Genomic DNA, 27,713 nt, shown 5'->3' with positions numbered 1-27,713 from the left:
GTATGGATTTACAAGCGTTTGATTAAATGAGAAAAAAAGAGTTTACTTGAGAGAAAAAACTTAACATGGCCCGTACGGGCATCGAACCCGTGAACGTGGCGTTATTAGCACCATGCTCTAACTAACTGAGCTAACCGGCCATGAATGACAGAGTTATCCTTTTTCCATGACATGCAGATACACAGAAGAGTCGGTCTCACTATCGCAATTCCTTCATACTTTTCTCCATCCGTCCCCTGTCTGGATTGCAATAACAAGAGCTGTTGAGTGCTGAACGCCAGCCTCAGCGCCTCTTCTTTCAGTCAATGTCACTGTGTGCTGTGATATCTTTGTAACATTGGTTGTTGCCGGAAGAAAAGGAAAGGATGGATAGGATTTGTATTCTTTTACAACAAAACCCAAAATGCATCGGCATGCTTGCTCATTAAGTTTACAAGGCCAGCTGCTTTTGAGATATTCTAATTATAGTGGTTATTCGGCGTTGGAGGTAAGAGAGTTGTTTTTAGGTCTGGCCGTTCCTTCTGCTTTAAATTACTCTAGCTCATGTCAACAAAGTAACAACAAAACATAGCCAACGGTTTGTTGCTCAAGCCTTCCCTACTGCACCTTCCCATGTCTCTCCTGCCGACCACAGTGCAGGAAATTTGAGTTTGCATTTGCGCAAAGAGACGTACAACACAAGAAGGCGCGCTTTCGTGCGCCGGGCACCACCCGGCCTGTGCTTTCCTCACTGCCGTAAGATCAGTTTACTCAGCAGAGCATGACGCTGCAATTGGTTAGTAAGGCCTGCCTGACCAGAATAGTATATTTGGGGTCATGTATTTGATTGCATTTTTAAAACAGTAACAGAACTTAACTGCAATGTTTAAATAGGTCTAGACATATTTAAACAGTGTCAATTTGATAGAAGAATTCTGGAAAATTCAGAGGGGATGCACCAATGTTTTTTTTTCCCTTTGTGTGGATGTAGCATTAAAGAGTTTGAAGACCACTGGTCTAAGTGGACACTAATACACCTGGATCCTCCTGAATTCCTCGCAACAGATGCCAGCAAACCTGGCTGGAGAGCTACTGTGTTGACGTGATCCTGCCGATTCAAGTGGTCTTTCCTAGAGAGTCGGAGGTCATGGAAGTAGATGGAGTTGATGGTAAGCTTCAGGGCTTTGAAATTTTCCCATCATCATCTGTCTCAGAAAAATGTGCTAGTAAAGACAGAGAATAAGGTAGCGGTCTTTTAAATTAACCAGCAGTGAAGCATGCATTCAAAATCCCTCAATGCAATAGCAGAACAATTGGGCTATTGGGCAGAGATCAACCTGTTGCATACGTCGGCAGTACACATCAAGGGCACCAACAATGTGATGGCAGACAGCTGGAGGTTTCCAAATTTGCTGGAGTTGACGTTATCCAGGTCGTTGTTTTGAGAGATATGCCGAGAATTTGTGAAACCCTTTCTGGATCTCTTTTCAAACAAGGACAATGCTCATCTTTGTCGATTCTGATCCAGGTTTCCGGAACAAGGAGCCTAGGTAGTGGACGTATTGGTGATAAAGTGGCTGAGAAGTCTCCTTTATACATTCCCCCCCTTTTTATTGATCCAGATGGTTCTCTTCAAGTCTCAGCAGGGGGGAGGGAACTTGATTCTTGTTGGGCCTTATTGGCCAGAGATGTCATGGTTTCCTCTTCTGAACCCCTGGCTCTTCTACCTCCTTGGGTACTGCTCAAGTGTGTCTCTTCTCAGAACGTCGTCCCCGACCTTCTTGCTCCAACTCACTATATCGCTTTGGAGGTTGAGAAGTCTGGACTGCTAGCAAAGGGTCTTTCCTCTTCCTTAGTGGAGTTAATTCAGCATTCCAGCAGGCCTTCTACTTCGAAGTCTTACTCAAAGAACTGGAAGTCCTTTCAGACGTGATGTTCTGCTCATGATCTTTTGGCACCTACCTGTAGTTTGTCTGCTATTTTGCATTTTCTTCTGAATGGGTTTCACTTGAATCTCTTTCCACTCTGAAAGCTCATTGGTTTGCGATAAAGGCTTTTAGGGACTTTTCTGAACTTTCATCGATGTTACACTCTTTGGTGTCTAGACTGTTATGATCTTTTGTCAATGGTAAGAACAATGAAAAATCCCTTTTCTCCAACTCAGAATCTTCCTACTCTTTTATAGGCTTTGCAATTTTATCTCTTTGAGGATCTGGATACTGTACAATTAAAGATTGTCTCCTATAAAGTTATTTTCCTATTTGCTATCGCCTTGCTGAGAACAATTGGGGAGCTGGGAGCCTTAAAATGCTGTCCTCTCTTCATTTGATACTTTGGAAGATGGGGTTACTTTAAGGCCTAGCCCTACCTTTGCTGCAAAGGTTAAGTCTATTTTTGATAGATCTTAGGAAATAATTCTTCCTTCTTTCATTCCCTCTCCTTCCTCTCCGGAGGAACATTTGTTGAATACACTTGATGTTTAAAGAGCTCTTTTCATTTATGTCACCCGGCCTCTGCAGTTCAGGAAAACCGACTCCTTGTTTGTGACTTTTGGACAGCCTGGAAAAGACAAGAAGGTGACTTTTATGACTCTAAGTAGGTGGATTAAGTTGTCAATTTTTCTGGCTTTGCAAGGCTTTTTAGAAAATCTTCCAGGTCAAGGATGGTCTACGAGAGGAATGGCCACCTCCTGGGTTGAATTCCAGTGAGTAACAATCTAGGAAATTTCTAGGGTGGTTACTTGGGCCTCAGGGCATACATTTGTCAAGCATTATCGCTTAATAAATTTTCTGTTTTGCATTTGAGTACCAATGTTTTGAACTCTGCATTACCCTAAGTCCATCTTGTCCTTGTCACAAACATTACATCCTGCCCACCTTCCCATCAGTCCTTTGGCAAGGGCTTGACACCCAGGTTGGGTGCATGGCGCTAGCATTTAAGAATCCTCCTGTTCTTTCTTCCTCTTGGAGGGTGGCATCACTTTACTTTGTAATGACTGTCACAAGGACGCAATGGACTAAGGCTAATGAAGATTACCAATAAGTAACCAACGCATCACCACTCTTTCTGAATGTGCGTGGCTCATTCTGCAGGACTTGTTCTTTGTATGATTCCTGGATTTTCAGAAGCCCTTTGATGGCAGCACCCCCACACTGAAAATTGTTTCAGCACCACTGGACAAGGGTCAGTTGTCATGCTCATCTGCGGCGTAAATTTGCATTGAAGTAGTCTAACTCCCCAGGTCCTGTCTTTTGCTCAATTTGCCTTTGTGAGTTTTCTCTCAATCACTGTTGATTTCCTTTGATCTTTCTTTCTTCTTTCACTTCACCTTCGCCTTCAGTGTATCTTTCGGCCCTGTTAAGAGACACGCCCCCTTGTAGCCACTTCTATACTTCTGTCACCTAATTATTTTCCTACCCTTTCCCCTGTAACGTTGCTGATCCTAGCTATAGCATGACTATCCAGAATCTGTTCACCTGAGTTATGTTCCTCTTATCCCCACTCATCTAATAATCAGCTCTTGGTCTCCCTCCACCTCTCACGTGACATAGTCTGAGCCAGTGTCTCCATCTTGGAGAGACAATCTCTTGCACTTCTGTTGTTCTACTGGCGCTGCCGGCTTGAGCTTTGGTCAGAAGTGGCAAAAGAAGGACTAATGGAAAGTGAACGTGTACTGGAGCAACAGAGTGTATGGATTTACAAGCGTTTGATTAAATGAGAAAAAAAGAGTTTACTTGAGAGAAAAAACTTAACTTGGCCCATACGGGGATCGAACCCGCGACCGTGGCGTTATTAGCACCACGCTCTAACCAACTGAGCTAACCGGCCATGAATGACAGAGTTATCCTTTTTCCATGACATGCAGATACGCAGAAGAGTCGGTCTCACTATCGCAATTCCTTCATACTTTTCTCCTTCCGTCCCCTGTCTGGATTGCAATAACAAGAGCTGTTGAGTGCTGCACGCCAGCCTCAGCGCCTCTTCTTTCAGTCAATGTCACTGTCTGCTGTGATATCTTTGTAACATTGGTTGTTGCCGGAAGAAAAGGAAAGGATGGATAGGATTTGTATTCTTTTACAACAAAACCCAAAATGCATCGGCTTGCTTGCTCATTAAGTTTACAAGGCCAGCTGCTTTTGAGATATTCTAATTATAGTGGTTATTCGGCGTTGGAGGTAAGAGAGTTGTTTTTAGGTCTGGCCGTTCCTTCTGCTTTAAATTACTCTAGCTCATGTCAACAAAGTAACAACAAAACATAGCCAACGGTTTGTTGCTCAAGCCTTCCCTACTGCACCTTCCCATTTCTCTCCTGCCGACCACAGTGCAGGAAATTTGAGTTTGCATTTGTGCAAAGAGACGTACAACACAAGAAGGCGCGCTTTCGTGCGCCGGGCACCACCCGGCCTCTGCATTCCTCACTGCCGTGAGATCAGTTTACTCAGCAGAGCATGACGCTGCAATTGGTTAGTAAGGCCTGCCTGACCAGAATAGTATATTTGGGGTCACGTATTTGTTTGCATTTTTTAAACAGTAACAGAACTTAACTGTAATGTTTAAATAGGTCTAGACATATTTAAACAGTGTCAATTTGATAGAAGAATTCTGGAAAATTCAGAGGGGAGGCACCAATGTTTTTTTTCCCTTTGGGTGGATGTGGCATTAAAGAGTTTGAAGACCACTGGTCTAAGTGGACACTAATACACCTGGATCCTCCTGAATTCCTCGCAACAGATGCCAGCAAACCTGGCTGGAGAGCTACTGTGTTGGACTGATCCTGTCGATTCAAGTGGTCTTTCCTAGAGAGTCGGAGGTCATGGAAGTAGATGGAGTTGATGGTAAGCTTCAGGGCTTTGAAGTTTTCCCATCATCATCTGTCTCAGAAAAATGTGCTAGTAAAGACAGAGAATAAGGTAGCGGTCTTTTACATTAACCAGCAGTGAAGCATGCAATCAAAATCCCTCAATGCAATAGCAGAACAATTGGGCTATTGGGCAGAGATCAACCTGTTGCATACGTCGGCAGTACACATCAAGGGCACCGACAATGTGATGGCAGACAGCTGGAGGTTTCCAAATTTGCTGGAGTTGACGTTATCCAGGTCGTTGTTTTGAGAGATATGCCGAGAGTTTGTGAAACCCTTTCTGGATCTCTTTTCAAACAAGGACAATGCTCATCTTTGTCGATTCTGATCCAGGTTTCCGGAACAAGGAGCCTAGGTAGTGGACGTATTGGTGATAAAGTGGCTGAGAAGTCTCCTTTATACATTCCCCCCCTTTTTATTGATCCAGATGGTTCTCTTCAAGTCTCAGCAGGGGGGAGGGAACTTGATTCTTGTTGGCCCTGATTGGCCAGAGATGTCATGGTTTCCTCTTCTGAACCCCTGGCTCTTCTACCTCCTTGGGTACTGCTCAAGTGTGTCTCTTCTCAGAACGTCGTCCCTGACCTTCTTGCTCCAACTCACTCTATCGCTTTGGAGGTTGAGAAGTCTGGACTGCTAGCAAAGGGTCTTTCCTCTTCCTTAGTGGAGTTAATTCAGCACTCCAGCAGGCCTTCTACTTCGAAGTCTTACTCAAAGAACTGGAAGTCCTTTCAGACGTGATGTTCTGCTCATGATCTTTTGGCACCTACCTGTAGTTTGTCTGCTATTTTGCATTTTCTTCTGAATGGGTTTCACTTGAATCTCTTTCCACTCTGAAAGCTCATTGGTTTGCGATAAAGGCTTTTAGGGACTTTTCTGAACTTTCATCGATGTTACACTCTTTGGTGTCTAAACTGTTATGATCTTTTGTCAATGGTAAGAACAATGAAAAATCCCTTTTCTCCAACTCAGAATCTTCCTACTCTTTTATAGGCTTTCCAATTTTATCTCTTTGAGGATCTGGATACTGTACAATTAAAGATTGTCTCCTATAAAGTTATTTTCCTATTTGCTATCACCTTGCTGAGAACAATTGGGGAGCTGGGAGCCTTAAAATGCTGTCCTCTCTTCATTTGATACTTTGGAAGATGGGGTAACTTTAAGGCCTAGCCCTACCTTTGCTGCAAAGGTTAAGTCTATTTTTGATAGATCTTAGGAAATAATTCTTCCTTCTTTCTTCCCTCTCCTTCCTCTCCGGAGGAACATTTGTTGAATACACTTGATGTTTAAAGAGCTCTTTTCATTTATGTCACCAGGCCTCTGCAGTTCAGGAAAACCGACTCTTTGTTTGTGACTTTTGGACAGCCTGGAAAAGACAAGAAGGTGACTTTTATGACTCTGAGTAGGTGGATTAAGTTGTCAATTTTTCTGGCTTTGCAAGGCTTTTTAGAAAATCTTCCAGGTCAGGGTTGGTCTACGAGAGGAATGGCCACCTCCTGGGTTGAATTCCAGTGAGTAACAATCTAGGAAATTCCTAGGGTGGTTACTTGGGCCTCAGGGCATACATTTGTCAAGCATTATCGCTTAATAAATTTTCTGTTTTGCATTCGAGTACCAATGTTTTGAACTCTGCATTACCCCAAGTCCATCTTGTCCTTGTCTCAAACATTAAATCCTGCCCACCTTCCCATCAGTCCTTTGGCAAGGGCTTGGCACCCAGGTTGGGTGCATGGCGCTAGCATTTAAGAATCCTCTTGTTCTTTCTTCCTCTTGGAGGGTGACATCACTTTACTGTGTAATGACTGTCACAAGGACGCAATGGACTAAGGCTAATGAAGATTACCAATAAGTAACCAACGCATCACCACTCTTTCTGAATGTGCGTGGCTCATTATGCAGGACTTGTTCTTTGTATGATTCCTGGATTTTCAGAAGCCCTTTGATGGCAGCACCCCCACACTGAAAATTGTTTCAGCACCACTGGACAAGGGTCAGTTGTCATGCTCATCTGCGGCGTAAATTTGCATTGAAGTAGTCTAACTCCCCAGGTCCTGTCTTTTGCTCAATTTGCCTTTGTGAGTTTTCTCTCAATCACTGTTGATTTCCTTTGATCTTTCTTTCTTCTTTCACTTCACCTTCGCCTTCAGTGTATCTTTCGGCCCTGTTAAGAGACACGCCCCCTTGTAGCCACTTCTATACTTCTGTCACCTAATTATTTTCCTATCCTTTCCCCTGTAACGTTGCTGATCCTAGCTATAGCATGACTATCCAGAATCTGTTCACCTGAGTTATGTTCCTCTTATCCCCACGCATCTAATAATCAGCTCTTGGTCTCCCTCCACCTCTCACGTGACATAGTCTGAGCCAGTGTCTCCATCTTGGAGAGACAATCTCTTGCACTTCTGTTGTTCTACTGGCGCTGCCGGCTTGAGCTTTGGTCAGAAGTGGCAAAAGAAGGACTAATGGAAAGTGAACGTGTACTGGAGTAACAGAGTGTATGGATTTACAAGCGTTTGATTAAATGAGAAAAAAAGAGTTTACTTGAGAGAAAAAACTTAACTTGGCCAGTACGGGGATCGAACCCGTGACCTTGGCGTTATTAGCACCACGCTCTAACCAACTGAGCTAACCAGCCATGAGTGACAAAGTTATCCTTTTTCCATGACATGCAGATACACAGAAGAGTCGGTCTCACTATCGCAATTCCTTCATACTTTTCTCCTTCCGTCCCCTGTCTGGATTGCAATAACAAGAGCTGTTGAGTGCTGCACGCCAGCCTCAGCGCCTCTTCTTTCAGTCAATGTCACTGTGTGCTGTGATATCTTTGTAACATTGGTTGTTGCCGGAAGAAAAGGAAAGGGTGGATAGGATTTGTATTCTTTTACAACAAACCCCAAAATGCATCGGCTTGCTTGCTCATTAAGTTTACAAGGCCAGCTGCTTTTGAGATATTCTAAATATAGTAGTTATTCGGCGTTGGAGGTAAGAGAGTTGTTTTTAGGTCTGGCCGTTCCTTCTGTTTTAAATTACTCTATCTCATGTCAACAAAGTAACAACAAAACATAGCCAACGGTTTGTTGCTCAAGCCTTCCCTACTGCACCTTCCCATGTCTCTCCTGCCGACCACAGTGCAGGAAATTTGAGTTTGCATTTGCGCAAAGAGACGTACAACACAAGAAGGCATGCTTTCGAGTGCCGGGCACCACCCGGCCTGTGCATTCCTCACTGCCGTGAGATCAGTTTACTCAGCAGAGCATGACGCTGCAATTGGTTAGTAAGGCCTGCCTGACCAGAATAGTATATTTGGGGTCATGTATTTGATTGCATTTTTAAAACAGTAACAGAACTTAACTGCAATGTTTAAATAGGTCTAGACATATTTAAACAGTGTCAATTTGATAGAAGAATTCTGGAAACTTCAGAGGGGAGGCACCAATGTTTTTTTTTCCCTTTGGGTGGATGTGGCATTAAAGAGTTTGAAGACCACTGGTCTAAGTGGACACTAATACACCTGGATCCTCCTGAATTCCTGGCAACAGATGCCAGCAAACCTGGCTGGAGAGCTACTGTGTTGGACTGATCCTGTCGATTCAAGTGGTCTTTCCTAGAGAGTCGGAGGTCATGGAATTGATGGAGTTGATGGTAAGCTTCAGGGCTTTGAAGTTTTCCCATCATCATCTGTCTCAGAAAAATGTGCTAGTAAAGACAGAGAATAAGGTAGCGGTCTTTTACATTAACCAGCAGTGAAGCATGCATTCAAAATCCCTCAATGCAATAGCAGAACAATTGGGCTATTGGGCAGAGATCAACCTGTTGCATACGTCGGCAGTACACATCAAGGGCACCGACAATGTGATGGCAGACAGCTGGAGGTTTCCAAATTTGCTGGAGTTGACGTTATCCAGGTCGTTGTTTTGAGAGATATGCCGAGAGTTTGTGAAACCCTTTCTGGATCTCTTTTCAAACAAGGACAATGCTCATCTTTGTCGATTCTGATCCAGGTTTCCGGAACAAGGAGCCTAGGTAGTGGACGTATTGGTGATAAAGTGGCTGAGAAGTCTCCTTTATACATTCCCCCCCTTTTTATTGATCCAGATGGTTCTCTTCAAGTCTCAGCAGGGGGGAGGGAACTTGATTCTTGTTGGCCCTGATTGGCCAGAGATGTCATGGTTTCCTCTTCTGAACCCCTGGCTCTTCTACCTCCTTGGGTACTGCTCAAGTGTGTCTCTTCTCAGAACATCATCCCTGACCTTCTTGCTCCAACTCACTCTATCGCTTTGGAGGTTGAGAAGTCTGGACTGCTAGGAAAGGGTCTTTCCTCTTCCTTAGTGGAGTTAATTCAGCACTCCAGCAGGCCTTCTACTTCGAAGTCTTACTCAAAGAACTGGAAGTCCTTTCAGACGTGATATTCTGCTCATGATCTTTTGGCACCTACCTGTAGTTTGTCTGCTATTTTACATTTTCTTCTGAATGGGTTTCACTTGAATCTCTTTCCACTCTGAAAGCTCATTGGTTTGCGATAAAGGCTTTTAGGGACTTTTCTGAACTTTCATCGATGTTACACTCTTTGGTGTCTAGACTGTTATGATCTTTTGTCAATGGTAAGAACAATGAAAAATCCCTTTTCTCCAACTCACAATCTTCCTACTCTTTTATAGGCTTTGCATTTTTATCTCTTTGAGGATCTGGATACTGTACAATTAAAGATTGTCTCCTATAAAGTTATTTTCCTATTTGCTATCACCTTGCTGAGAACAATTGGGGAGCTGGGAGACTTAAAATGCTGTCCTCTCTTCATTTGATACTTTGGAAAATGGGGTAACTTTAAGGCCTAGCCCTACCTTTGCTGCAAAGGTTAAGTCTATTTTTGATAGATCTTAGGAAATAATTCTTCCTTCTTTCATTCCCTCTCCTTCCTCTCCGGAGGAACATTTGTTGAATACACTTGATGTTTAAAGAGCTCTTTTCATTTATGTCACCAGGCCTCTGCAGCTCAGGAAAACCGACTCCTTGTTTGTGACTTTTGGACATCCTGGAAAAGACAAGAAGGTGACTTTTATGACTCTGAGTAGGTGGATTAAGTTGTCAATTTTTCTGGCTTTGCAAGGCTTTTTAGAAAATCTTCCAGGTCAGGGATGGTCTACGAGAGGAATGGCCACCTCCTGGGTTGAATTACAGTGAGTAACAATCTAGGAAATTTCTAGGGTGGTTACTTGGGCCTCAGGGCATACATTTGTCAAGCATTATCGCTTAGTAAATTTTCTGTTTTGCATTTGAGTACCAATGTTTTGAACTCTGCATTACCCTAAATCCATCTTGTCCTTGTCACAAACATTACATCCTGCCCACCTTCCCATCAGTCCTTTGGCAAGGGCTTGGCACCCAGGTTGGGTGCATGGCGCTAGCATTTAAGAATCCTCCTGTTCTTTCTTCCTCTTGGAGGGTGACATCACTTTACTTTGTAATGACTGTCACAAGGACGCAATGGACTAAGGCTAATGAAGATTACCAATAAGTAACCAACGCATCACCACTCTTTCTGAATATGCGTGGCTCATTCTGCAGGACTTGTTCTTTGTATGATTCCTGGATTTTCAGAAGCCCTTTGAAGGCAGCACCCCCACACTGAAAATTGTTTCAGCACCACTGGACAAGGGTCAGTTGTCATGCTCATCTGCGGCGTAAATTTGCATTGAAGTAGTCTAACTCCCCAGGTCCTGTCTTTTGCTCAATTCGCCTTTGTGAGTTTTCTCTCAATCCCTGTTGATTTCCTTTGATCTTTCTTTCTTCTTTCACTTCACCTTCGCCTTCAGTGTATCTTTCGGCCCTGTTAAGAGACACGCCCCCTTGTAGCCACTTCTATACTTCTGTCACCTAAATATTTTCCTATCCTTTCCCCTGTAACGCTGCTGATCCTAGCTATAGCATGACTATCCAGAATCTGTTCACCTGAGTTATGTTCCTCTTATCCCCACGCATCTAATAATCAGCTCTTGGTCTCCCTCCACCTCTCACCTGACATAGTCTGAGCCAGTGTCTCCATCTTGGAGAGACAATCTCTTGCACTACTGTTGTTCTACTGGCGCTGCCGGCTTGAGCTTTGGTCAGAAGTGGCAAAAGAAGGACTAATGGAAAGTGAACGTGTACTGGAGCAACAGAGTGTATGGATTTACAAGCGTTTGATTAAATAAGAAAAAAAAAGTTTACTTGAGAGAAAAAACTTAACTTGGCCCGTACGGGGATCGAACCCACGACCTTGGCGTTGTTAGCACCACGCTCTAACCAACTGAGCTAACCTGCCATAAATGACAGAGTTATCCTTTTTCCATGACATGCAGATACACAGAAGAGTCGGTCTCACTATCGCAATTCCTTCATACTTTTCTCCTTCCGTCCCCTGTCTGGATTGCAATAACAAGAGCTGTTGAGTGCTGCACGCCAGCCTCAGCGCCTCTTCTTTCAGTCAATGTCACTGTGTGCTGTGATATCTTTGTAACATTGGTTGTTGCCGGAAGAAAAGGAAAGGGTGGATAGGATTTGTATTCTTTTACAACAAAACCCAAAATGCATCGGCTTGCTTGCTCATTAAGTTTACAAGGCCAGCTGCTTTTGAGATATTCTAAATATAGTAGTTATTCGGCGTTGGAGGTAAGAGAGTTGTTTTTAGGTCTGGCCGTTCCTTCTGTTTTAAATTACTCTATCTCATGTCAACAAAGTAACAACAAAACATAGCCAACGGTTTGTTGCTCAAGCCTTCCCTACTGCACCTTCCCATGTCTCTCCTGCCGACCACAGTGCAGGAAATTTGAGTTTGCATTTGCGCAAAGAGACGTACAACACAAGAAAGCGTGCTTTTGAGCGCCGGGCACCACCCGGCCTGTGCATTCCTCACTGCCGTGAGATCAGTTTACTCAGCAGAGCATGACGCTGCAATTGGTTAGTAAGGCCTGCCTGACCAGAGTAGTATATTTGGGGTCATGTATTTGATTGCATTTTTAAAACAGTAACAGAACTTAACTGCAATGTTTAAATAGGTCTAGACATATTTAAACAGTGTCAATTTGATAGAAGAATTCTGGAAACTTCAGAGGGGAGGCACCAATGTTTTTTTTTCCCTTTGGGTGGATGTGGCATTAAAGAGTTTGAAGACCACTGGTCTAAGTGGACACTAATACACCTGGATCCTCCTGAATTCCTGGCAACAGATGACAGCAAACCTGGCTGGAGAGCTACTGTGTTGGACTGATCCTGTCGATTCAAGTGGTCTTTCCTAGAGAGTCGGAGGTCATGGAAGTAGATGGAGTTGATGGTAAGCTTCAGGGCTTTGAAGTTTTCCCATCATCATCTGTCTCAGAAAAATGTGCTAGTAAAGACAGAGAATAAGGTAGCGGTCTTTTACATTAACCAGCAGTGAAGCATGCATTCAAAATCCCTCAATGCAATAGCAGAACAATTGGGCTATTGGGCAGAGATCAACCTGTTGCATACGTCGGCAGTACACATCAAGGGCACCGACAATGTGATGGCAGACAGCTGGAGGTTTCCAAATTTGCTGGAGTTGACGTTATCCAGGTCGTTGTTTTGAGAGATATGCCGAGAGTTTGTGAAACCCTCTCTGGATCTCTTTTCAAACAAGGACAATGCTCATCTTTGTCGATTCTGATCCAGGTTTCCGGAACAAGGAGCCTAGGTAGTGGACGTATTGGTGATAAAGTGGCTGAGAAGTCTCCTTTATACATTCCCCCCCTTTTTATTTATCCAGATGGTTCTCTTCAAGTCTCAGCAGGGGGGAGGGAACTTGATTCTTGTTGGCCCTGATTGGCCAGAGATGTCATGGTTTCCTCTTCTGAACCCCTGGCTCTTCTACCTCCTTGGGTACTGCTCAAGTGTGTCTCTTCTCAGAATGTCGTCCCTGACCTTCTTGCTCCAACTCACTCTATCGCTTTGGAGGTTGAGAAGTCTGGACTGCTAGCAAAGGGTCTTTCCTCTTCCTTAGTGGAGTTAATTCAGCACTCCAGCAGGCCTTCTACTTCGAAGTCTTACTCAAAGAACTGGAAGTCCTTTCAGACGTGATGTTCTGCTCATGATCCTTTGGCACCTACCTGTAGTTTGTCTGCTATTTTGCATTTTCTTCTGAATGGGTTTCACTTGAATCTCTTTCCACTCTGAAAGCTCATTGGTTTGCGATAAAGGCTTTTAGGGACTTTTCTGAACTTTCATCGATGTTACACTCTTTGGTGTCTAGACTGTTATGATCTTTTGTCAATGGTAAGAACAATGAAAAATCCCTTTTCTCCAACTCAGAATCTTCCTACTCTTTTATAGGCTTTGCAATTTTATCTCTTTGAGGATCTGGATACTGTACAATTAAAGATTGTCTCCTATAAAGTTATTTTCCTCTTTGCTATCACCTTGCTGAGAACAATTGGGGAGCTGGGAGCCTTAAAATGCTGTCCTCTCTTCATTTGATACTTTGGAAGATGGGGTAACTTTAAGGCCTAGCCCTACCTTTGCTGCAAAGGTTAAGTCTATTTTTGATAGATCTTAGGAAATAATTCTTCCTTCTTTCATTCCCTCTCCTTCCTCTCCGGAGGAACATTTGTTGAATACACTTGATGTTTAAAGAGCTCTTTTCATTTATGTCACCAGGCCTCTGCAGTTCTGGAAAGCCGACTCCTTGTTTGTCACTTTTGGACAGCCTGGAAAAGACAAGAAGGTGACTTTTATGACTCTGAGTAGGTGGATTAAGTTGTCAATTTTTCTGGCTTTGCAAGGCTTTTTAGAAAATCTTCCAGGTCAGGGATGGTCTACGAGAGGAATGGCCACCTCCTCGGATGAATTCCAGTGAGTAACAATCTAGGAAATTCCTAGGGTGGTTACTTGGGCCTCAGGGCATACATTTGTCAAGCATTATCGCTTAGTAAATTTTCTGTTTTGCATTTGAGTACCAATGTTTTGAACTCTGCATTACCCTAAGTCCATCTTGTCCTTCTCACAAACATTACATCCTGCCCACCTTCCCATCAGTCCTTTGGCAAGGGCTTGGCACCCAGGTTGGGCGCATGGCGCTAGCATTTAAGAATCCTCCTGTTCTTTCTTCCTCTTGGAGGGTGACATCACTTTACTTTGTAATGACTGTCACAAGGACGCAATGGACTAAGGCTAATGAAGATTACCAATAAGTAACCAACGCATCACCACTCTTTCTGAATGTGCGTGGCTCATTCTGCAGGACTTGTTCTTTGTATGATTCCTGGATTTTCAGAAGCCCTTTGATGGCAGCACCCCCACCCTGAAAATTGTTTCAGCACCACTGGACAAGGGTCAGTTGTCATGCTCATCTGCGGCGTAAATTTGCATCGAAGTAGTCTAACTCCCCAGGTCCTGTCTTTTGCTCAATTTGCCGTTGTGAGTTTTCTCTCAATCACTGTTGATTTCCTTTGATCTTTCTTTCTTCTTTCACTTCACCTTCGCCTTCAGTGTATCTTTCGGCCCTGTTAAGAGACACGCCCCCTTGTAGCCACTTCTATACTTCTGTCACCTAATTATTTTCCTATCCTTTCCCCTGTAACGTTGCTGATCCTAGCTATAGCATGACTATCCAGAATCTGTTCACCTGAGTTATGTTCCTCTTATCCCCACGCATCTAATAATCAGCTCTTGGTCTCCCTCCACCTCTCACGTGACATAGTCTGAGCCAGTGTCTCCATCTTGGAGAGACAATCTCTTGCACTACTGTTGTTCTACTGGCGCTGCCGGCTTGAGCTTTGGTCAGAAGTGGCAAAAGAAGGACTAATGGAAAGTGAACGTGTACTGGAGCAACAGAGTGTATGGATTTACAAGCGTTTGATTAAATGAGAAAAAAAGAGTTTACTTGAGAGAAGGAAACTTAACTGGGCCTGTACAGGGATCGAACCCACGACCTTGGCGTTATTAGCATCACACTCTAACCACCTGAGCGAACCGGCCATGAATGACAGAGTTATCCTTTTTCCATGACATGCAGATACACAGAAGAGTCGGTCTCACTATCGCAATTCCTTCATACTTTTCTCCTTCCGTCCCCTGTCTGGATTGCAATAACAAGAGCTGTTGAGTGCTGCACGCCAGCCTCAGCGCCTCTTCTTTCAGTCAATGTCACTGTCTGCTGTGATATCTTTGTAACATTGGTTGTTGCCGGAAGAAAAGGAAAGGATGGATAGGATTTGTATTCTTTTACAACAAAACCCAAAATGCTTCGGCTTGCTTGCTCATTAAGTTTACAAGGCCAGCTGCTTTTGAGATATTCTAATTATAGTGGTTATTCGGCGTTGGAGGTAAGAGAGTTGTTTTTAGGTCTGGCCGTTCCTTCTGCTTTAAATTACTCTAGCTCATGTCAACAAAGTAACAACAAAACATAACCAACGGTTTGTTGCTCAAGCCTTCCCTACTGCACCTTCCCATTTCTCTCCTGCCGACCACAGTGCAGGAAATTTGAGTTTGCATTTGTGCAAAGAGACGTACAACACAAGAAGGCGCGCTTTCGAGCGCCGGGCACCACCCGGCCTCTGCATTCCTCACTGCCGTGAGATCAGTTTACTCAGCAGAGCATGACGCTGCAATTGGTTAGTAAGGCCTGCCTGACCAGAATAGTATATTTGGGGTCACGTATTTGTTTGCATTTTTTAAACAGTAACAGAACTTAACTGTAATGTTTAAATAGGTCTAGACATATTTAAACAGTGTCAATTTGATAGAAGAATTCTGGAAAATTCAGAGGGGAGGCACCAATGTTTTTTTTTCCCTTTGGGTGGATGTGGCATTAAAGAGTTTGAAGACCACTGGTCTAAGTGGACACTAATACACCTGGATCCTCCTGAATTCCTCGCAACAGATGCCAGCAAACCTGGCTGGAGAGCTACTGTGTTGGACTGATCCTGTCGATTCAAGTGGTCTTTCCTAGAGAGTCGGAGGTCATGGAAGTAGATGGAGTTGATGGTAAGCTTCAGGGGTTTGAAGTTTTCCCATCATCATCTGTCTCAGAAAAATGTGCTAGTAAAGACAGAGAATAAGGTAGCGGTCTTTTACATTAACCAGCAGTGAAGCATGCAATCAAAATCCCTCAATGCAATAGCAGAACAATTGGGCTATTGGGCAGAGATCAACCTGTTGCATAAGTCGGCAGTACACATCAAGGGCACCGACAATGTGATGGCAGACAGCTGGAGGTTTCCAAATTTGCTGGAGTTGACGTTATCCAGGTCGTTGTTTTGAGAGATATGCCGAGAGTTTGTGAAACCCTTTCTGGATCTCTTTTCAAACAAGGACAATGCTCATCTTTGTCGATTCTGATCCAGGTTTCCGGAACAAGGAGCCTAGGTAGTGGACGTATTGGTGATAAAGTGGCTGAGAAGTCTCCTTTATACATTCCCCCCCTTTTTATTGATCCAGATGGTTCTCTTCAAGTCTCAGCAGGGGGGAGGGAACTTGATTCTTGTTGGCCCTGATTGGCCAGAGATGTCATGGTTTCCTCTTCTGAACCCCTGGCTCTTCTACCTCCTTGGGTACTGCTCAAGTGTGTCTCTTCTCAGAACGTCGTCCCTGACCTTCTTGCTCCAACTCACTCTATCGCTTTGGAGGTTGAGAAGTCTGGACTGCTAGCAAAGGGTCTTTCCTCTTCCTTAGTGGAGTTAATTCAGCACTCCAGCAGGCCTTCTACTTCAAAGTCTTACCCAAAGAACTTGAAGTCCTTTCAGACGTGATGTTCTGCTCATGATCTTTTGGCACCTACCTGTAGTTTGTCTGCTATTTTGCATTTTCTTCTGAATGGGTTTCACTTGAATCTCTTTCCACTCTGAAAGCTCATTGGTTTGCGATAAAGGCTTTTAGGGACTTTTCTGAACTTTCATCGATGTTACACTCTTTGGTGTCTAGACTGTTATGATCTTTTGTCAATGGTAAGAACAATGAAAAATCCCTTTTCTCCAACTCAGAATCTTCCTACTCTTTTATAGGCTTTCCAATTTTATCTCTTTGAGGATCTGGATACTGTACAATTAAAGATTGTCTCCTATAAAGTTATTTTCCTATTTGCTATCACCTTGCTGAGAACAATTGGGGAGCTGGGAGCCTTAAAATGCTGTCCTCTCTTCATTTGATACTTTGGAAGATGGGGTAACTTTAAGGCCTAGCCCTACCTTTGCTGCAAAGGTTAAGTCTATTTTTGATAGATCTTAGGAAATAATTCTTCCTTCTTTCTTCCCTCTCCTTCCTCTCCGGAGGAACATTTGTTGAATACACTTGATGTTTAAAGAGCTCTTTTCATTTATGTCACCAGGCCTCTGCAGTTCAGGAAAACCGACTCTTTGTTTGTGACTTTTGGACAGCCTGGAAAAGACAAGAAGGTGACTTTTATGACTCTGAGTAGGTGGATTAAGTTGTCAATTTTTCTGGCTTTGCAAGGCTTTTTAGAAAATCTTCCAGGTCAGGGTTGGTCTACGAGAGGAATGGCCACCTCCTGGGTTGAATTCCAGTGAGTAACAATCTAGGAAATTCCTAGGGTGGTTACTTGGGCCTCAGGGCATACATTTGTCAAGCATTATCGCTTAATAAATTTTCTGTTTTGCATTCGAGTACCAATGTTTTGAACTCTGCATTACCCCAAGTCCATCTTGTCCTTGTCTCAAACATTAAATCCTGCCCACCTTCCCATCAGTCCTTTGGCAAGGGCTTGGCACCCAGGTTGGGTGCATGGCGCTAGCATTTAAGAATCCTCTTGTTCTTTCTTCCTCTTGGAGGGTGACATCACTTTACTGTGTAATGACTGTCACAAGGACGCAATGGACTAAGGCTAATGAAGATTACCAATAAGTAACCAACGCATCACCACTCTTTCTGAATGTGCGTGGCTCATTATGCAGGACTTGTTCTTTGTATGATTCCTGGATTTTCAGAAGCCCTTTGATGGCAGCACCCCCACACTGAAAATTGTTTCAGCACCACTGGACAAGGGTCAGTTGTCATGCTCATCTGCTGCGTAAATTTGCATTGAAGTAGTCTAACTCCCCAGGTCCTGTCTTTTGCTCAATTTGCCTTTGTGAGTTTTCTCTCAATCACTGTTGATTTCCTTTGATCTTTCTTTCTTCTTTCACTTCACCTTCGCCTTCAGTGTATCTTTCGGCCCTGTTAAGAGACACGCCCCCTTGTAGCCACTTCTATACTTCTGTCACCTAATTATTTTCCTATCCTTTCCCCTGTAACGTTGCTGATCCTAGCTATAGCATGACTATCCAGAATCTGTTCACCTGAGTTATGTTCCTCTTATCCCCACGCATCTAATAATCAGCTCTTGGTCTCCCTCCACCTCTCACGTGACATAGTCTGAGCCAGTGTCTCCATCTTGGAGAGACAATCTCTTGCACTTCTGTTGTTCTACTGGCGCTGCCGGCTTGAGCTTTGGTCAGAAGTGGCAAAAGAAGGACTAATGGAAAGTGAACGTGTACTGGAGCAACAGAGTGTATGGATTTACAAGCGTTTGATTAAATGAGAAAAAAAGAGTTTACTTGAGAGAAAAAACTTAACTTGGCCAGTACAGGGATCGAACCCGTGACCTTGGCGTTATTAGCACCACACTCTAACCAACTGAGCTAACCAGCCATGAGTGACAAAGTTATCCTTTTTCCATGACATGCAGATACACAGAAGAGTCGGTCTCACTATCGCAATTCCTTCATACTTTTCTCCTTCCGTCCCCTGTCTGGATTGCAATAACAAGAGCTGTTGAGTGCTGCACGCCAGCCTCAGCGCCTCTTCTTTCAGTCAATGTCACTGTGTGCTGTGATATCTTTGTAACATTGGTTGTTGCCGGAAGAAAAGGAAAGGGTGGATAGGATTTGTATTCTTTTACAACAAACCCCAAAATGCATCGGCTTGCTTGCTCATTAAGTTTACAAGGCCAGCTGCTTTTGAGATATTCTAAATATAGTAGTTATTCGGCGTTGGAGGTAAGAGAGTTGTTTTTAGGTCTGGCCGTTCCTTCTGTTTTAAATTACTCTATCTCATGTCAACAAAGTAACAACAAAACATAGCCAACGGTTTGTTGCTCAAGCCTTCCCTACTGCACCTTCCCATGTCTCTCCTGCCGACCACAGTGCAGGAAATTTGAGTTTGCATTTGCGCAAAGAGACGTACAACACAAGAAGGCATGCTTTCGAGTGCCGGGCACCACCCGGCCTGTGCATTCCTCACTGCCGTGAGATCAGTTTACTCAGCAGAGCATGACGCTGCAATTGGTTAGTAAGGCCTGCCTGACCAGAATAGTATATTTGGGGTCATGTATTTGATTGCATTTTTAAAACAGTAACAGAACTTAACTGCAATGTTTAAATAGGTCTAGACATATTTAAACAGTGTCAATTTGATAGAAGAATTCTGGAAACTTCAGAGGGGAGGCACCAATGTTTTTTTTTCCCTTTGGGTGGATGTGGCATTAAAGAGTTTGAAGACCACTGGTCTAAGTGGACACTAATACACCTGGATCCTCCTGAATTCCTGGCAACAGATGCCAGCAAACCTGGCTGGAGAGCTACTGTGTTGGACTGATCCTGTCGATTCAAGTGGTCTTTCCTAGAGAGTCGGAGGTCATGGAAGTAGATGGAGTTGATGGTAAGCTTCAGGGCTTTGAAGTTTTCCCATCATCATCTGTCTCAGAAAAATGTGCTAGTAAAGACAGAGAATAAGGTAGCGGTCTTTTACATTAACCAGCAGTGAAGCATGCATTCAAAATCCCTCAATGCAATAGCAGAACAATTGGGCTATTGGGCAGAGATCAACCTGTTGCATACGTCGGCAGTACACATCAAGGGCACCGACAATGTGATGGCAGACAGCTGGAGGTTTCCAAATTTGCTGGAGTTGACGTTATCCAGGTCGTTGTTTTGAGAGATATGCCGAGAGTTTGTGAAACCCTTTCTGGATCTCTTTTCAAACAAGGACAATGCTCATCTTTGTCGATTCTGATCCAGGTTTCCGGAACAAGGAGCCTAGGTAGTGGACGTATTGGTGATAAAGTGGCTGAGAAGTCTCCTTTATACATTCCCCCCCTTTTTATTGATCCAAATGGTTCTCTTCAAGTCTCAGCAGGGGGGAGGGAACTTGATTCTTGTTGGCCCTGATTGGCCAGAGATGTCATGGTTTCCTCTTCTGAACCCCTGGCTCTTCTACCTCCTTGGGTACTGCTCAAGTGTGTCTCTTCTCAGAACATCATCCCTGACCTTCTTGCTCCAACTCACTCTATCGCTTTGGAGGTTGAGAAGTCTGGACTGCTAGGAAAGGGTCTTTCCTCTTCCTTAGTGGAGTTAATTCAGCACTCCAGCAGGCCTTCTACTTCGAAGTCTTACTCAAAGAACTGGAAGTCCTTTCAGACGTGATATTCTGCTCATGATCTTTTGGCACCTACCTGTAGTTTGTCTGCTATTTTATATTTTCTTCTGAATGGGTTTCACTTGAATCTCTTTCCACTCTGAAAGCTCATTGGTTTGCGATAAAGGCTTTTAGGGACTTTTCTGAACTTTCATCGATGTTACACTCTTTGGTGTCTAGACTGTTATGATCTTTTGTCAATGGTAAGAACAATGAAAAATCCCTTTTCTCCAACTCACAATCTTCCTACTCTTTTATAGGCTTTGCATTTTTATCTCTTTGAGGATCTGGATACTGTACAATTAAAGATTGTCTCCTATAAAGTTATTTTCCTATTTGCTATCACCTTGCTGAGAACAATTGGGGAGCTGGGAGACTTAAAATGCTGTCCTCTCTTCATTTGATACTTTGGAAAATGGGGTAACTTTAAGGCCTAGCCCTACCTTTGCTGCAAAGGTTAAGTCTATTTTTGATAGATCTTAGGAAATAATTCTTCCTTCTTTCATTCCCTCTCCTTCCTCTCCGGAGGAACATTTGTTGAATACACTTGATGTTTAAAGAGCTCTTTTCATTTATGTCATCAGGCCTCTGCAGTTCAGGAAAACCGACTCCTTGTTTGTGACTTTTGGACAGCCTGGAAAAGACAAGAAGGTGACTTTTATGACTCTGAGTAGGTGGATTAAGTTGTCAATTTTTCTGGCTTTGCAAGGCTTTTTAGAAAATCTTCCAGGTTAGGGATGGTCTACGAGAGGAATGGCCACCTCCTGGGTTGAATTCCAGTGAGTAACAATCTAGGAAATTTCTAGGGTGGTTACTTGGGCCTCAGGGCATACATTTGTCAAGCATTATCGCTTAGTAAATTTTCTGTTTTGCATTTGAGTACCAATGTTTTGAACTCTGCATTACCCTAAATCCATCTTGTCCTTGTCACAAACATTACATCCTGCCCACCTTCCCATCAGTCCTTTGGCAAGGGCTTGGCACCCAGGTTGGGTGCATGGCGCTAGCATTTAAGAATCCTCCTGTTCTTTCTTCCTCTTGGAGGGTGACATCACTTTACTTTGTAATGACTGTCACAAGGACGCAATGGACTAAGGCTAATGAAGATTACCAATAAGTAACCAACGCATCACCACTCTTTCTGAATATGCGTGGCTCATTCTGCAGGACTTGTTCTTTGTATGATTCCTGGATTTTCAGAAGCCCTTTGAAGGCAGCACCCCCACACTGAAAATTGTTTCAGCACCACTGGACAAGGGTCAGTTGTCATGCTCATCTGCGGCGTAAATTTGCATTGAAGTAGTCTAACTCCCCAGGTCCTGTCTTTTGCTCAATTCGCCTTTGTGAGTTTTCTCTCAATCCCTGTTGATTTCCTTTGATCTTTCTTTCTTCTTTCACTTCACCTTCGCCTTCAGTGTATCTTTCGGCCCTGTTAAGAGACACGCCCCCTTGTAGCCACTTCTATACTTCTGTCACCTAAATATTTTCCTATCCTTTCCCCTGTAACGTTGCTGATCCTAGCTATAGCATGACTATCCAGAATTTGTTCACCTGAGTTATGTTCCTCTTATCCCCACGCATCTAATAATCAGCTCTTGGTCTCCCTCCACCTCTCACGTGACATAGTCTGAGCCAGTGTCTCCATCTTGGAGAGACAATCTCTTGCACTACTGTTGTTCTACTGGCGCTGCCGGCTTGAGCTTTGGTCAGAAGTGGCAAAAGAAGGACTAATGGAAAGTGAACGTGTACTGGAGCAACAGAGTGTATGGATTTACAAGCGTTTGATTAAATAAGAAAAAAAAAGTTTACTTGAGAGAAAAAACTTAACTTGGCCCGTACAGGGATTGAACCCGCGACCTTGGCGTTGTTAGCACTACGCTCTAACCAACTGAGCTAACCTGCCATAAATGACAGAGTTATCCTTTTTCCATGACATGCAGATACACAGAAGAGTCGGTCTCACTATCGCAATTCCTTCATACTTTTCTCCTTCCGTCCCCTGTCTGGATTGCAATAACAAGAGCTGTTGAGTGCTGCACGCCAGCCTCAGCGCCTCTTCTTTCAGTCAATGTCACTGTGTGCTGTGATATCTTTGTAACATTGGTTGTTGCCGGAAGAAAAGGAAAGGGTGGATAGGATTTGAATTCTTTTACAACAAAACCCAAAATGCATCGGCTTGCTTGCTCATTAAGTTTACAAGGCCAGCTGCTTTTGAGATATTCTAAATATAGTAGTTATTCGGCGTTGGAGGTAAGAGAGTTGTTTTTAGGTCTGGCCGTTCCTTCTGTTTTAAATTACTCTATCTCATGTCAACAAAGTAACAACAAAACATAGCCAACGGTTTGTTGCTCAAGCCTTCCCTACTGCACCTTCCCATGTCTCTCCTGCCGACCACAGTGCAGGAAATTTGAGTTTGCATTTGCGCAAAGAGACGTACAACACAAGAAGGCGTGCTTTCGAGCGCCGGGCACCACCCGGCCTGTGCATTCCTCACTGCCGTGAGATCAGTTTACTCAGCAGAGCATGACGCTGCAATTGGTTAGTAGGGCCTGCCTGACCAGAATAGTATATTTGGGGTCATGTATTTGATTGCATTTTTAAAACAGTAACAGAACTTAACTGCAATGTTTAAATAGGTCTAGACATATTTAAACAGTGTCAATTTGATAGAAGAATTCTGGAAACTTCAGAGGGGAGGCACCAATGTTTTTTTTTCCCTTTGGGTGGATGTGGCATTAAAGAGTTTGAAGACCACTGGTCTAAGTGGACACTAATACACCTGGATCCTCCTGAATTCCTGGCAACAGATGCCAGCAAACCTGGCTGGAGAGCTACTGTGTTGGACTGATCCTGTCGATTCAAGTGGTCTTTCCTAGAGAGTCGGAGGTCATGGAAGTAGATGGAGTTGATGGTAAGCTTCAGGGCTTTGAAGTTTTCCCATCATCATCTGTCTCAGAAAAATGTGCTAGTAAAGACAGAGAATAAGGTAGCGGTCTTTTACATTAACCAGCAGTGAAGCATGCATTCAAAATCCCTCAATGCAATAGCAGAACAATTGGGCTATTGGGCAGAGATCAACCTGTTGCATACGTCGGCAGTACACATCAAGGGCACCGACAATGTGATGGCAGACAGCTGGAGGTTTCCAAATTTGCTGGAGTTGACGTTATCCAGGTCGTTGTTTTGAGAGATATGCCGAGAGTTTGTGAAACCCTTTCTGGATCTCTTTTCAAACAAGGACAATGCTCATCTTTGTCGATTCTGATCCAGGTTTCCGGAACAAGGAGCCTGGGTAGTGGACGTATTGGTGATAAAGTGGCTGAGAAGTCTCCTTTATACATTCCCCCCCTTTTTATTGATCCAGATGGTTCTCTTCAAGTCTCAGCAGGGGGGAGGGAACTTGATTCTTGTTGGCCCTGATTGGCCAGAGATGTCATGGTTTCCTCTTCTGAACCCCTGGCTCTTCTACCTCCTTGGGTACTGCTCAAGTGTGTCTCTTCTCAGAACATCATCCCTGACCTTCTTGCTCCAACTCACTCTATCGCTTTGGAGGTTGAGAAGTCTGGACTGCTAGGAAAGGGTCTTTCCTCTTCCTTAGTGGAGTTAATTCAGCACTCCAGCAGGCCTTCTACTTCGAAGTCTTACTCAAAGAACTGGAAGTCCTTTCAGACGTGATATTCTGCTCATGATCTTTTGGCACCTACCTGTAGTTTGTCTGCTATTTTACATTTTCTTCTGAATGGGTTTCACTTGAATCTCTTTCCACTCTGAAAGCTCATTGGTTTGCGATAAAGGCTTTTAGGGACTTTTCTGAACTTTCATCGATGTTACACTCTTTGGTGTCTAGACTGTTATGATCTTTTGTCAATGGTAAGAACAATGAAAAATCCCTTTTCTCCAACTCACAATCTTCCTACTCTTTTATAGGCTTTGCATTTTTATCTCTTTGAGGATCTGGATACTGTACAATTAAAGATTGTCTCCTATAAAGTTATTTTCCTATTTGCTATCACCTTGCTGAGAACAATTGGGGAGCTGGGAGACTTAAAATGCTGTCCTCTCTTCATTTGATACTTTGGAAAATGGGGTAACTTTAAGGCCTAGCCCTACCTTTGCTGCAAAGGTTAAGTCTATTTTTGATAGATCTTAGGAAATAATTCTTCCTTCTTTCATTCCCTCTCCTTCCTCTCCGGAGTAACATTTGTTGAATACACTTGATGTTTAAAGAGCTCTTTTCATTTATGTCACCAGGCCTCTGCAGTTCAGGAAAACCGACTCCTTGTTTGTGACTTTTGGACAGCCTGGAAAAGACAAGAAGGTGACTTTTATGACTCTGAGTAGGTGGATTAAGTTGTCAATTTTTCTGGCTTTGCAAGGCTTTTTAGAAAATCTTCCAGGTCAGGGATGGTCTACGAGAGGAATGGCCACCTCCTGGGTTGAATTCCAGTGAGTAACAATCTAGGAAATTTCTAGGGTGGTTACTTGGGCCTCAGGGCATACATTTGTCAAGCATTATCGCTTAGTAAATTTTCTGTTTTGCATTTGAGTACCAATGTTTTGAACTCTGCATTACCCTAAATCCATCTTGTCCTTGTCACAAACATTACATCCTGCCCACCTTCCCATCAGTCCTTTGGCAAGGGCTTGGCACCCAGGTTGGGTGCATGGCGCTAGCATTTAAGAATCCTCCTGTTCTTTCTTCCTCTTGGAGGGTGACATCACTTTACTTTGTAATGACTGTCACAAGGACGCAATGGACTAAGGCTAATGAAGATTACCAATAAGTAACCAACGCATCACCACTCTTTCTGAATATGCGTGGCTCATTCTGCAGGACTTGTTCTTTGTATGATTCCTGGATTTTCAGAAGCCCTTTGAAGGCAGAACCCCCACACTGAAAATTGTTTCAGCACCACTTGACAAGGGTCAGTTGTCATGCTCATCTGCGGCGTAAATTTGCATTGAAGTAGTCTAACTCCCCAGGTCCTGTCTTTTGCTCAATTCGCCTTTGTGAGTTTTCTCTCAATCCCTGTTGATTTCCTTTGATCTTTCTTTCTTCTTTCACTTCACCTTCGCCTTCAGTGTATCTTTCGGCCCTGTTAAGAGACACGCCCCCTTGTAGCCACTTCTATACTTCTGTCACCTAATTATTTTCCTATCCTTTCCCCTGTAACGTTGCTGATCCTAGCTATAGCATGACTATCCAGAATCTGTTCACCTGAGTTATGTTCCTCTTATCCCCACGCATCTAATAATCAGCTCTTGGTCTCCCTCCACCTCTCACGTGACATAGTCTGAGCCAGTGTCTCCATCTTGGAGAGACAATCTCTTGCACTACTGTTGTTCTACTGGCGCTGCCGGCTTGAGCTTTGGTCAGAAGTGGCAAAAGAAGGACTAATGGAAAGTGAACGTGTACTGGAGCAACAGAGTGTATGGATTTACAAGCGTTTGATTAAATAAGAAAAAAAAAGTTTACTTGAGAGAAAAAACGTAACTTGGCCCGTACGGGGATCAAACCCGCGACCTTGGCGTTGTTAGCACCACGCTCTAACCAACTGAGCTAACCTGCCATGAATGACAGAGTTATCCTTTTTCCATGACATGCAGATACACAGAAGAGTCGGTCTCACTATCGCAATTCCTTCATACTTTTCTCCTTCCGTCCCCTGTCTGGATTGCAATAACAAGAGCTGTTGAGTGCTGCACGCCAGCCTCAGCGCCTCTTCTTTCAGTCAATGTCACTGTGTGCTGTGATATCTTTATAACATTGGTTGTTGCCGGAAGAAAAGGAAAGGGTGGATAGGATTTGTATTCTTTTACAACAAAACCCAAAATGCATCGGCTTGCTTGCTCATTAAGTTTACAAGGCCAGCTGCTTTTGAGATATTCTAAATATAGTAGTTATTCGGCGTTGGAGGTAAGAGAGTTGTTTTTAGGTCTGGCCGTTCCTTCTGTTTTAAATTACTCTATCTCATGTCAACAAAGTAACAACAAAACATAGCCAACGGTTTGTTGCTCAAGCCTTCCCTACTGCACCTTCCCATGTCTCTCCTGCCGAACACAGTGCAGGAAATTTGAGTTTGCATTTGCGCAAAGAGACGTACAACACAAGAAGGCGTGCTTTCGAGCGCCGGGCTCCACCCGGCCTGTGCATTCCTCACTGCCGTGAGATCAGTTTACTCAGCAGAGCATGACGCTGCAATTGGTTAGTAAGGCCTGCCTGACCAGAATAGTATATTTGGGGTCATGTATTTGATTGCATTTTTAAAACAGTAACAGAACTTAACTGCAATGTTTAAATAGGTCTAGACATATTTAAACAGTGTCAATTTGATAGAAGAATTCTGGAAAATTCAGAGGGGAGGCACCAATGTTTTTTTTTCCCTTTGGGTGGATGTGGCATTAAAGAGTTTGAAGACCACTGGTCTAAGTGGACACTAATACACCTGGATCCTCCTGAATTCCTCGCAACAGAAGCCAGCAAACCTGGCTGGAGAGCTACTGTGTTGGACTGATCCTGTCGATTCAAGTGGTCTTTCCTAGAGAGTCGGAGGTCATGGAAGTAGATGGAGTTGATGGTAAGCTTCAGGGCTTTGAAGTTTTCCCATCATCATCTGTCTCAGAAAAATGTGCTAGTAAAGACAGAGAATAAGGTAGCAGTCTTTTACATTAACCAGCAGTGAAGCATGCATTCAAAATCCCTCAACGCAATAGCAGAACAATTGGGTTATTGTGCAGAGATCAACCTGTTGCATACGTCGGCAGTACACATCAAGGGCACCGACAATGTGATGGCAGACAGCTGGAGGTTTCCAAATTTGCTGGAGTTGACGTTATCCAGGTCGTTGTTTTGAGAGATATGCCGAGAGTTTGTGAAACCCTTTCTGGATCTCTTTTCAAACAAGGACAATGATCATGTTTGTCGATTCTGATCCAGGTTTCCGGAACAAGGAGCCTAGGTAGTGGACGTATTGGTGATAAAGTGGCTGAGAAGTCTCCTTTATACATTCCCCCCCTTTTTATTGATCCAGATGGTTCTCTTCAAGTCTCAGCAGGGGGGAGGGAACTTGATTCTTGTTGGCCCTGATTGGCCAGAGATGTCATGGTTTCCTCTTCTGAACCCCTGGCTCTTCTACCTCCTTGGGTACTGCTCAAGTGTGTCTCTTCTCAGAACGTCATCCCTGACCTTCTTGCTCCAACTCACTCTATCGCTTTGGAGGTTGAGAAGTCTGGACTGCTAGCAAAGGGTCTTTCCTCTTCCTTAGTGGAGTTAATTGAGCACTCCAGCAGGCCTTCTACTTCGAAGTCTTACTCAAAGAACTGGAAGTCCTTTCAGACGTGATGTTCTGCTCATGATCTTTTGGCACCTACCTGTAGTTTGTCTGCTATTTTGCATTTTCTTCTGAATGGGTTTCACTTGAATCTCTTTCCACTCTGAAAGCTCATTGGTTTGCAATAAAGGCTTTTAGGGACTTTT

At 43.7% G+C, this 27,713-nt stretch overlaps 3 non-coding genes across 3 annotated transcripts; all 3 read right to left on the bottom strand.

Annotated features, from left to right (window-relative positions):
* Positions 1 to 3,733: 3,733 nt before the first annotated feature.
* On the bottom strand, positions 3,734 to 3,807 carry TRNAI-AAU (transfer RNA isoleucine (anticodon AAU)). The gene has a single exon. It is a non-coding gene; the product is annotated as a tRNA-Ile (tRNA).
* A 3,591-nt stretch (positions 3,808 to 7,398) lies between these two features.
* Positions 7,399 to 7,472, bottom strand: TRNAI-AAU (transfer RNA isoleucine (anticodon AAU)). Its single transcript has one exon. It is a non-coding gene; the product is annotated as a tRNA-Ile (tRNA).
* A 10,926-nt stretch (positions 7,473 to 18,398) lies between these two features.
* Positions 18,399 to 18,472, bottom strand: TRNAI-AAU (transfer RNA isoleucine (anticodon AAU)). The gene has a single exon. It is a non-coding gene; the product is annotated as a tRNA-Ile (tRNA).
* Between the last annotated feature and the right edge of the window lie 9,241 nt (positions 18,473 to 27,713).

This window comes from Pleurodeles waltl, chromosome 12 (assembly GCF_031143425.1).
Source record: "Pleurodeles waltl isolate 20211129_DDA chromosome 12, aPleWal1.hap1.20221129, whole genome shotgun sequence".
NCBI classification, from domain to species: domain Eukaryota; kingdom Metazoa; phylum Chordata; class Amphibia; order Caudata; family Salamandridae; genus Pleurodeles; species Pleurodeles waltl.
The sequence above is the reverse complement of the archived record's forward strand: the minus strand, read 5'-3'. Positions and strand labels throughout refer to the sequence as shown.